The sequence below is a fragment of the Schistocerca americana genome, unplaced genomic scaffold, assembly GCF_021461395.2.
Source record: "Schistocerca americana isolate TAMUIC-IGC-003095 unplaced genomic scaffold, iqSchAmer2.1 HiC_scaffold_872, whole genome shotgun sequence".
Lineage (NCBI taxonomy): Eukaryota > Metazoa > Arthropoda > Insecta > Orthoptera > Acrididae > Schistocerca > Schistocerca americana.
Window position 1 is genome coordinate 44,481 of NW_025726645.1, and position 9,580 is coordinate 54,060.

At 50.9% G+C, this 9,580-nt stretch overlaps 12 non-coding genes across 12 annotated transcripts; all 12 read left to right on the forward strand.

Annotated features, from left to right (window-relative positions):
- The first annotated feature begins 180 nt into the window (after window positions 1-180).
- Trnaa-ugc lies at window positions 181-253 on the forward strand. Its single transcript has one exon. It is a non-coding gene; the product is annotated as a tRNA-Ala (tRNA).
- A 416-nt stretch (window positions 254-669) lies between these two features.
- On the forward strand, window positions 670-742 carry Trnaa-agc. The gene has a single exon. It is a non-coding gene; the product is annotated as a tRNA-Ala (tRNA).
- A 1,013-nt stretch (window positions 743-1,755) lies between these two features.
- On the forward strand, window positions 1,756-1,828 carry Trnaa-ugc. The gene has a single exon. It is a non-coding gene; the product is annotated as a tRNA-Ala (tRNA).
- A 416-nt stretch (window positions 1,829-2,244) lies between these two features.
- Window positions 2,245-2,317, forward strand: Trnaa-agc. The gene has a single exon. It is a non-coding gene; the product is annotated as a tRNA-Ala (tRNA).
- A 1,013-nt stretch (window positions 2,318-3,330) lies between these two features.
- Trnaa-ugc lies at window positions 3,331-3,403 on the forward strand. The gene has a single exon. It is a non-coding gene; the product is annotated as a tRNA-Ala (tRNA).
- A 416-nt stretch (window positions 3,404-3,819) lies between these two features.
- Window positions 3,820-3,892, forward strand: Trnaa-agc. Its single transcript has one exon. It is a non-coding gene; the product is annotated as a tRNA-Ala (tRNA).
- A 1,013-nt stretch (window positions 3,893-4,905) lies between these two features.
- On the forward strand, window positions 4,906-4,978 carry Trnaa-ugc. The gene has a single exon. It is a non-coding gene; the product is annotated as a tRNA-Ala (tRNA).
- A 416-nt stretch (window positions 4,979-5,394) lies between these two features.
- Trnaa-agc lies at window positions 5,395-5,467 on the forward strand. Its single transcript has one exon. It is a non-coding gene; the product is annotated as a tRNA-Ala (tRNA).
- A 1,013-nt stretch (window positions 5,468-6,480) lies between these two features.
- Window positions 6,481-6,553, forward strand: Trnaa-ugc. The gene has a single exon. It is a non-coding gene; the product is annotated as a tRNA-Ala (tRNA).
- Window positions 6,554-6,969: 416 nt separating this feature from the next.
- Trnaa-agc lies at window positions 6,970-7,042 on the forward strand. Its single transcript has one exon. It is a non-coding gene; the product is annotated as a tRNA-Ala (tRNA).
- A 1,013-nt stretch (window positions 7,043-8,055) lies between these two features.
- Window positions 8,056-8,128, forward strand: Trnaa-ugc. The gene has a single exon. It is a non-coding gene; the product is annotated as a tRNA-Ala (tRNA).
- Window positions 8,129-8,544: 416 nt separating this feature from the next.
- Window positions 8,545-8,617, forward strand: Trnaa-agc. Its single transcript has one exon. It is a non-coding gene; the product is annotated as a tRNA-Ala (tRNA).
- The last annotated feature ends 963 nt before the right edge of the window (window positions 8,618-9,580 follow it).

A 9,580-nucleotide genomic window follows, 5' to 3' on the forward strand; every position in this document is an offset into this window, starting at 1 on the left:
AAAACGGACGGAATTTGCAGTCGTAATACCAGAGCATCGAAACTACTTGGAACTCTTGCGTATGTGAACGTGTCCGCGCCTTTGTACTCTGGTCCCTTCACCCCTGCAAACCAACCAACCATCGTGTCCGTGCACATAAGAGTAGCAAAGAACGGAGAACAGCGCAGCTTGGTTGTGCTTGGGGGCGTAGCTCAGTTGGTAGAGCGTTCGCTTTGCATGTGAAAGGTCCCGGGTTCAAACCCCGGCGCCTCCATGTTTTGTGGTCAGTGCGTGGTAAGTGTTGGTCGCGGCGAGCCTAAAGGCACGCAAGATGTTGCAAAGCCAGCGTCACAGACTCGTATACTGACGTAAGGAGAGCAAGACGTAAATGTGAGGACCGGCTGTTGTCGAGGTGTCATCGAGTGCAAATCTGCCTTAGGTATAACGGCCTAACCTCAATGAAGTCTAGAGAGTGGACAACACGTTCGTCTACCTCAGAGCGTTGGCCGAACGCTATTTTCGACGTCGTGCGTGCCACTTTGATTTTGGCCAACTACGATTCGATACAGAATGCAGGAAACCTGAAAGACACCCTCACGGGCACATTGAGAGTAGTGTTTGTCAGCGGAATAATGGGAGTGCAAGGGTCTGTGCCATTGATATGGCTGTATGTAGCGCAGTTCGTCAGCAGGGGGCGTAGCTCAGATGGTAGAGCGCTCGCTTAGCATGCGAGAGGTACTGGGATCGATACCCAGCGCCTCCAGAATTTTTAACACACCAACATGCGCACACTGCCATGCAAGTGGAATAATTCACAGCCAGAAAATGTGTCAAGGCAGATACGAGCCAACGATTAGCAGCCACAATTGGCAAGCGTGCTGTAATGCGCACGAAGCACCCTCCTCCCACCACTACACTTAATTTAGAAACAGTACAAGTGTTCCCATAAGATTCTCAAACCTATGTCGCAAAGATCAGCCTTGCGCCGAATTCACAAAAATCCCACTGCACATTCCAATTCTTGACGTGCAGTCGGCTGCTACTGGTGTTGCTAGTTGTGACTGCTGATGACAGATGCCGTAGCAATCAATTCATGGAGTGAGTTGTATGTTTTGCGATACTCTGTCTCTGACAAGCAAGCAGAGGTGACATAGGCGCGAACACAGGAAGCTTGCAGCCCCTCGCTGCCTGCAGACACCGAACAGCCACACTAGGAGGGCGGCCTAAGTCGTAGGCGAAATGTGCTCATTCGATTGTGTGCGACGTCAAGCTCTAAATAAGGCTGTCACTAGCGTGAGCGTTGCGTGAGCGTCGTGTAAAGTCGGAAAAGTCGTCTGCGTGGGTGAGTGGCATGTTTGGGGAGCGTTTCGTAGTTTGCGCAGTGCAATGGAGACGCGGAAAGTTGTTGTGGCCCAGTCTTTTGCAGTTGGACGACAAGAGTGGTACACAGTAGTAAAGTGCGAGGCAGTGAGTTGGCATGAACAGTCGAGTGCACAATGGGTCTTCAGATGTGCTTGTTACCTCAGGTGCTGTGTGATTGTCGACATGGAGTGAAAACGGAGCAACTTGTGACTGTCCCTTCAATTTAAGACGTTAAAAACGGACGGAATTTGCAGTCGTAATACCAGAGCATCGAAACTACTTGGAACTCTTGCGTATGTGAACGTGTCCGCGCCTTTGTACTCTGGTCCCTTCACCCCTGCAAACCAACCAACCATCGTGTCCGTGCACATAAGAGTAGCAAAGAACGGAGAACAGCGCAGCTTGGTTGTGCTTGGGGGCGTAGCTCAGTTGGTAGAGCGTTCGCTTTGCATGTGAAAGGTCCCGGGTTCAAACCCCGGCGCCTCCATGTTTTGTGGTCAGTGCGTGGTAAGTGTTGGTCGCGGCGAGCCTAAAGGCACGCAAGATGTTGCAAAGCCAGCGTCACAGACTCGTATACTGACGTAAGGAGAGCAAGACGTAAATGTGAGGACCGGCTGTTGTCGAGGTGTCATCGAGTGCAAATCTGCCTTAGGTATAACGGCCTAACCTCAATGAAGTCTAGAGAGTGGACAACACGTTCGTCTACCTCAGAGCGTTGGCCGAACGCTATTTTCGACGTCGTGCGTGCCACTTTGATTTTGGCCAACTACGATTCGATACAGAATGCAGGAAACCTGAAAGACACCCTCACGGGCACATTGAGAGTAGTGTTTGTCAGCGGAATAATGGGAGTGCAAGGGTCTGTGGCATTGATATGGCTGTATGTAGCGCAGTTCGTCAGCAGGGGGCGTAGCTCAGATGGTAGAGCGCTCGCTTAGCATGCGAGAGGTACTGGGATCGATACCCAGCGCCTCCAGAATTTTTAACACACCAACATGCGCACACTGCCATGCAAGTGGAATAATTCACAGCCAGAAAATGTGTCAAGGCAGATACGAGCCAACGATTAGCAGCCACAATTGGCAAGCGTGCTGTAATGCGCACGAAGCACCCTCCTCCCACCACTACACTTAATTTAGAAACAGTACAAGTGTTCCCATAAGATTCTCAAACCTATGTCGCAAAGATCAGCCTTGCGCCGAATTCACAAAAATCCCACTGCACATTCCAATTCTTGACGTGCAGTCGGCTGCTACTGGTGTTGCTAGTTGTGACTGCTGATGACAGATGCCGTAGCAATCAATTCATGGAGTGAGTTGTATGTTTTGCGATACTCTGTCTCTGACAAGCAAGCAGAGGTGACATAGGCGCGAACACAGGAAGCTTGCAGCCCCTCGCTGCCTGCAGACACCGAACAGCCACACTAGGAGGGCGGCCTAAGTCGTAGGCGAAATGTGCTCATTCGATTGTGTGCGACGTCAAGCTCTAAATAAGGCTGTCACTAGCGTGAGCGTTGCGTGAGCGTCGTGTAAAGTCGGAAAAGTCGTCTGCGTGGGTGAGTGGCATGTTTGGGGAGCGTTTCGTAGTTTGCGCAGTGCAATGGAGACGCGGAAAGTTGTTGTGGCCCAGTCTTTTGCAGTTGGACGACAAGAGTGGTACACAGTAGTAAAGTGCGAGGCAGTGAGTTGGCATGAACAGTCGAGTGCACAATGGGTCTTCAGATGTGCTTGTTACCTCAGGTGCTGTGTGATTGTCGACATGGAGTGAAAACGGAGCAACTTGTGACTGTCCCTTCAATTTAAGACGTTAAAAACGGACGGAATTTGCAGTCGTAATACCAGAGCATCGAAACTACTTGGAACTCTTGCGTATGTGAACGTGTCCGCGCCTTTGTACTCTGGTCCCTTCACCCCTGCAAACCAACCAACCATCGTGTCCGTGCACATAAGAGTAGCAAAGAACGGAGAACAGCGCAGCTTGGTTGTGCTTGGGGGCGTAGCTCAGTTGGTAGAGCGTTCGCTTTGCATGTGAAAGGTCCCGGGTTCAAACCCCGGCGCCTCCATGTTTTGTGGTCAGTGCGTGGTAAGTGTTGGTCGCGGCGAGCCTAAAGGCACGCAAGATGTTGCAAAGCCAGCGTCACAGACTCGTATACTGACGTAAGGAGAGCAAGACGTAAATGTGAGGACCGGCTGTTGTCGAGGTGTCATCGAGTGCAAATCTGCCTTAGGTATAACGGCCTAACCTCAATGAAGTCTAGAGAGTGGACAACACGTTCGTCTACCTCAGAGCGTTGGCCGAACGCTATTTTCGACGTCGTGCGTGCCACTTTGATTTTGGCCAACTACGATTCGATACAGAATGCAGGAAACCTGAAAGACACCCTCACGGGCACATTGAGAGTAGTGTTTGTCAGCGGAATAATGGGAGTGCAAGGGTCTGTGCCATTGATATGGCTGTATGTAGCGCAGTTCGTCAGCAGGGGGCGTAGCTCAGATGGTAGAGCGCTCGCTTAGCATGCGAGAGGTACTGGGATCGATACCCAGCGCCTCCAGAATTTTTAACACACCAACATGCGCACACTGCCATGCAAGTGGAATAATTCACAGCCAGAAAATGTGTCAAGGCAGATACGAGCCAACGATTAGCAGCCACAATTGGCAAGCGTGCTGTAATGCGCACGAAGCACCCTCCTCCCACCACTACACTTAATTTAGAAACAGTACAAGTGTTCCCATAAGATTCTCAAACCTATGTCGCAAAGATCAGCCTTGCGCCGAATTCACAAAAATCCCACTGCACATTCCAATTCTTGACGTGCAGTCGGCTGCTACTGGTGTTGCTAGTTGTGACTGCTGATGACAGATGCCGTAGCAATCAATTCATGGAGTGAGTTGTATGTTTTGCGATACTCTGTCTCTGACAAGCAAGCAGAGGTGACATAGGCGCGAACACAGGAAGCTTGCAGCCCCTCGCTGCCTGCAGACACCGAACAGCCACACTAGGAGGGCGGCCTAAGTCGTAGGCGAAATGTGCTCATTCGATTGTGTGCGACGTCAAGCTCTAAATAAGGCTGTCACTAGCGTGAGCGTTGCGTGAGCGTCGTGTAAAGTCGGAAAAGTCGTCTGCGTGGGTGAGTGGCATGTTTGGGGAGCGTTTCGTAGTTTGCGCAGTGCAATGGAGACGCGGAAAGTTGTTGTGGCCCAGTCTTTTGCAGTTGGACGACAAGAGTGGTACACAGTAGTAAAGTGCGAGGCAGTGAGTTGGCATGAACAGTCGAGTGCACAATGGGTCTTCAGATGTGCTTGTTACCTCAGGTGCTGTGTGATTGTCGACATGGAGTGAAAACGGAGCAACTTGTGACTGTCCCTTCAATTTAAGACGTTAAAAACGGACGGAATTTGCAGTCGTAATACCAGAGCATCGAAACTACTTGGAACTCTTGCGTATGTGAACGTGTCCGCGCCTTTGTACTCTGGTCCCTTCACCCCTGCAAACCAACCAACCATCGTGTCCGTGCACATAAGAGTAGCAAAGAACGGAGAACAGCGCAGCTTGGTTGTGCTTGGGGGCGTAGCTCAGTTGGTAGAGCGTTCGCTTTGCATGTGAAAGGTCCCGGGTTCAAACCCCGGCGCCTCCATGTTTTGTGGTCAGTGCGTGGTAAGTGTTGGTCGCGGCGAGCCTAAAGGCACGCAAGATGTTGCAAAGCCAGCGTCACAGACTCGTATACTGACGTAAGGAGAGCAAGACGTAAATGTGAGGACCGGCTGTTGTCGAGGTGTCATCGAGTGCAAATCTGCCTTAGGTATAACGGCCTAACCTCAATGAAGTCTAGAGAGTGGACAACACGTTCGTCTACCTCAGAGCGTTGGCCGAACGCTATTTTCGACGTCGTGCGTGCCACTTTGATTTTGGCCAACTACGATTCGATACAGAATGCAGGAAACCTGAAAGACACCCTCACGGGCACATTGAGAGTAGTGTTTGTCAGCGGAATAATGGGAGTGCAAGGGTCTGTGCCATTGATATGGCTGTATGTAGCGCAGTTCGTCAGCAGGGGGCGTAGCTCAGATGGTAGAGCGCTCGCTTAGCATGCGAGAGGTACTGGGATCGATACCCAGCGCCTCCAGAATTTTTAACACACCAACATGCGCACACTGCCATGCAAGTGGAATAATTCACAGCCAGAAAATGTGTCAAGGCAGATACGAGCCAACGATTAGCAGCCACAATTGGCAAGCGTGCTGTAATGCGCACGAAGCACCCTCCTCCCACCACTACACTTAATTTAGAAACAGTACAAGTGTTCCCATAAGATTCTCAAACCTATGTCGCAAAGATCAGCCTTGCGCCGAATTCACAAAAATCCCACTGCACATTCCAATTCTTGACGTGCAGTCGGCTGCTACTGGTGTTGCTAGTTGTGACTGCTGATGACAGATGCCGTAGCAATCAATTCATGGAGTGAGTTGTATGTTTTGCGATACTCTGTCTCTGACAAGCAAGCAGAGGTGACATAGGCGCGAACACAGGAAGCTTGCAGCCCCTCGCTGCCTGCAGACACCGAACAGCCACACTAGGAGGGCGGCCTAAGTCGTAGGCGAAATGTGCTCATTCGATTGTGTGCGACGTCAAGCTCTAAATAAGGCTGTCACTAGCGTGAGCGTTGCGTGAGCGTCGTGTAAAGTCGGAAAAGTCGTCTGCGTGGGTGAGTGGCATGTTTGGGGAGCGTTTCGTAGTTTGCGCAGTGCAATGGAGACGCGGAAAGTTGTTGTGGCCCAGTCTTTTGCAGTTGGACGACAAGAGTGGTACACAGTAGTAAAGTGCGAGGCAGTGAGTTGGCATGAACAGTCGAGTGCACAATGGGTCTTCAGATGTGCTTGTTACCTCAGGTGCTGTGTGATTGTCGACATGGAGTGAAAACGGAGCAACTTGTGACTGTCCCTTCAATTTAAGACGTTAAAAACGGACGGAATTTGCAGTCGTAATACCAGAGCATCGAAACTACTTGGAACTCTTGCGTATGTGAACGTGTCCGCGCCTTTGTACTCTGGTCCCTTCACCCCTGCAAACCAACCAACCATCGTGTCCGTGCACATAAGAGTAGCAAAGAACGGAGAACAGCGCAGCTTGGTTGTGCTTGGGGGCGTAGCTCAGTTGGTAGAGCGTTCGCTTTGCATGTGAAAGGTCCCGGGTTCAAACCCCGGCGCCTCCATGTTTTGTGGTCAGTGCGTGGTAAGTGTTGGTCGCGGCGAGCCTAAAGGCACGCAAGATGTTGCAAAGCCAGCGTCACAGACTCGTATACTGACGTAAGGAGAGCAAGACGTAAATGTGAGGACCGGCTGTTGTCGAGGTGTCATCGAGTGCAAATCTGCCTTAGGTATAACGGCCTAACCTCAATGAAGTCTAGAGAGTGGACAACACGTTCGTCTACCTCAGAGCGTTGGCCGAACGCTATTTTCGACGTCGTGCGTGCCACTTTGATTTTGGCCAACTACGATTCGATACAGAATGCAGGAAACCTGAAAGACACCCTCACGGGCACATTGAGAGTAGTGTTTGTCAGCGGAATAATGGGAGTGCAAGGGTCTGTGCCATTGATATGGCTGTATGTAGCGCAGTTCGTCAGCAGGGGGCGTAGCTCAGATGGTAGAGCGCTCGCTTAGCATGCGAGAGGTACTGGGATCGATACCCAGCGCCTCCAGAATTTTTAACACACCAACATGCGCACACTGCCATGCAAGTGGAATAATTCACAGCCAGAAAATGTGTCAAGGCAGATACGAGCCAACGATTAGCAGCCACAATTGGCAAGCGTGCTGTAATGCGCACGAAGCACCCTCCTCCCACCACTACACTTAATTTAGAAACAGTACAAGTGTTCCCATAAGATTCTCAAACCTATGTCGCAAAGATCAGCCTTGCGCCGAATTCACAAAAATCCCACTGCACATTCCAATTCTTGACGTGCAGTCGGCTGCTACTGGTGTTGCTAGTTGTGACTGCTGATGACAGATGCCGTAGCAATCAATTCATGGAGTGAGTTGTATGTTTTGCGATACTCTGTCTCTGACAAGCAAGCAGAGGTGACATAGGCGCGAACACAGGAAGCTTGCAGCCCCTCGCTGCCTGCAGACACCGAACAGCCACACTAGGAGGGCGGCCTAAGTCGTAGGCGAAATGTGCTCATTCGATTGTGTGCGACGTCAAGCTCTAAATAAGGCTGTCACTAGCGTGAGCGTTGCGTGAGCGTCGTGTAAAGTCGGAAAAGTCGTCTGCGTGGGTGAGTGGCATGTTTGGGGAGCGTTTCGTAGTTTGCGCAGTGCAATGGAGACGCGGAAAGTTGTTGTGGCCCAGTCTTTTGCAGTTGGACGACAAGAGTGGTACACAGTAGTAAAGTGCGAGGCAGTGAGTTGGCATGAACAGTCGAGTGCACAATGGGTCTTCAGATGTGCTTGTTACCTCAGGTGCTGTGTGATTGTCGACATGGAGTGAAAACGGAGCAACTTGTGACTGTCCCTTCAATTTAAGACGTTAAAAACGGACGGAATTTGCAGTCGTAATACCAGAGCATCGAAACTACTTGGAACTCTTGCGTATGTGAACGTGTCCGCGCCTTTGTACTCTGGTCCCTTCACCCCTGCAAACCAACCAACCATCGTGTCCGTGCACATAAGAGTAGCAAAGAACGGAGAACAGCGCAGCTTGGTTGTGCTTGGGGGCGTAGCTCAGTTGGTAGAGCGTTCGCTTTGCATGTGAAAGGTCCCGGGTTCAAACCCCGGCGCCTCCATGTTTTGTGGTCAGTGCGTGGTAAGTGTTGGTCGCGGCGAGCCTAAAGGCACGCAAGATGTTGCAAAGCCAGCGTCACAGACTCGTATACTGACGTAAGGAGAGCAAGACGTAAATGTGAGGACCGGCTGTTGTCGAGGTGTCATCGAGTGCAAATCTGCCTTAGGTATAACGGCCTAACCTCAATGAAGTCTAGAGAGTGGACAACACGTTCGTCTACCTCAGAGCGTTGGCCGAACGCTATTTTCGACGTCGTGCGTGCCACTTTGATTTTGGCCAACTACGATTCGATACAGAATGCAGGAAACCTGAAAGACACCCTCACGGGCACATTGAGAGTAGTGTTTGTCAGCGGAATAATGGGAGTGCAAGGGTCTGTGCCATTGATATGGCTGTATGTAGCGCAGTTCGTCAGCAGGGGGCGTAGCTCAGATGGTAGAGCGCTCGCTTAGCATGCGAGAGGTACTGGGATCGATACCCAGCGCCTCCAGAATTTTTAACACACCAACATGCGCACACTGCCATGCAAGTGGAATAATTCACAGCCAGAAAATGTGTCAAGGCAGATACGAGCCAACGATTAGCAGCCACAATTGGCAAGCGTGCTGTAATGCGCACGAAGCACCCTCCTCCCACCACTACACTTAATTTAGAAACAGTACAAGTGTTCCCATAAGATTCTCAAACCTATGTCGCAAAGATCAGCCTTGCGCCGAATTCACAAAAATCCCACTGCACATTCCAATTCTTGACGTGCAGTCGGCTGCTACTGGTGTTGCTAGTTGTGACTGCTGATGACAGATGCCGTAGCAATCAATTCATGGAGTGAGTTGTATGTTTTGCGATACTCTGTCTCTGACAAGCAAGCAGAGGTGACATAGGCGCGAACACAGGAAGCTTGCAGCCCCTCGCTGCCTGCAGACACCGAACAGCCACACTAGGAGGGCGGCCTAAGTCGTAGGCGAAATGTGCTCATTCGATTGTGTGCGACGTCAAGCTCTAAATAAGGCTGTCACTAGCGTGAGCGTTGCGTGAGCGTCGTGTAAAGTCGGAAAAGTCGTCTGCGTGGGTGAGTGGCATGTTTGGGGAGCGTTTCGTAGTTTGCGCAGTGCAATGGAGACGCGGAAAGTTGTTGTGGCCCAGTCTTTTGCAGTTGGACGACAAGAGTGGTACACAGTAGTAAAGTGCGAGGCAGTGAGTTGGCATGAACAGTCGAGTGCACAATGGGTCTTCAGATGTGCTTGTTACCTCAGGTGCTGTGTGATTGTCGACATGGAGTGAAAACGGAGCAACTTGTGACTGTCCCTTCAATTTAAGACGTTAAAAACGGACGGAATTTGCAGTCGTAATACAGAGCATCGAAACTACTTGGAACTCTTGCGTATGTGAACGTGTCCGCGCCTTTGTACTCTGGTCCCTTCACCCCTGCAAACCAACCAACCATCGTGTCCGT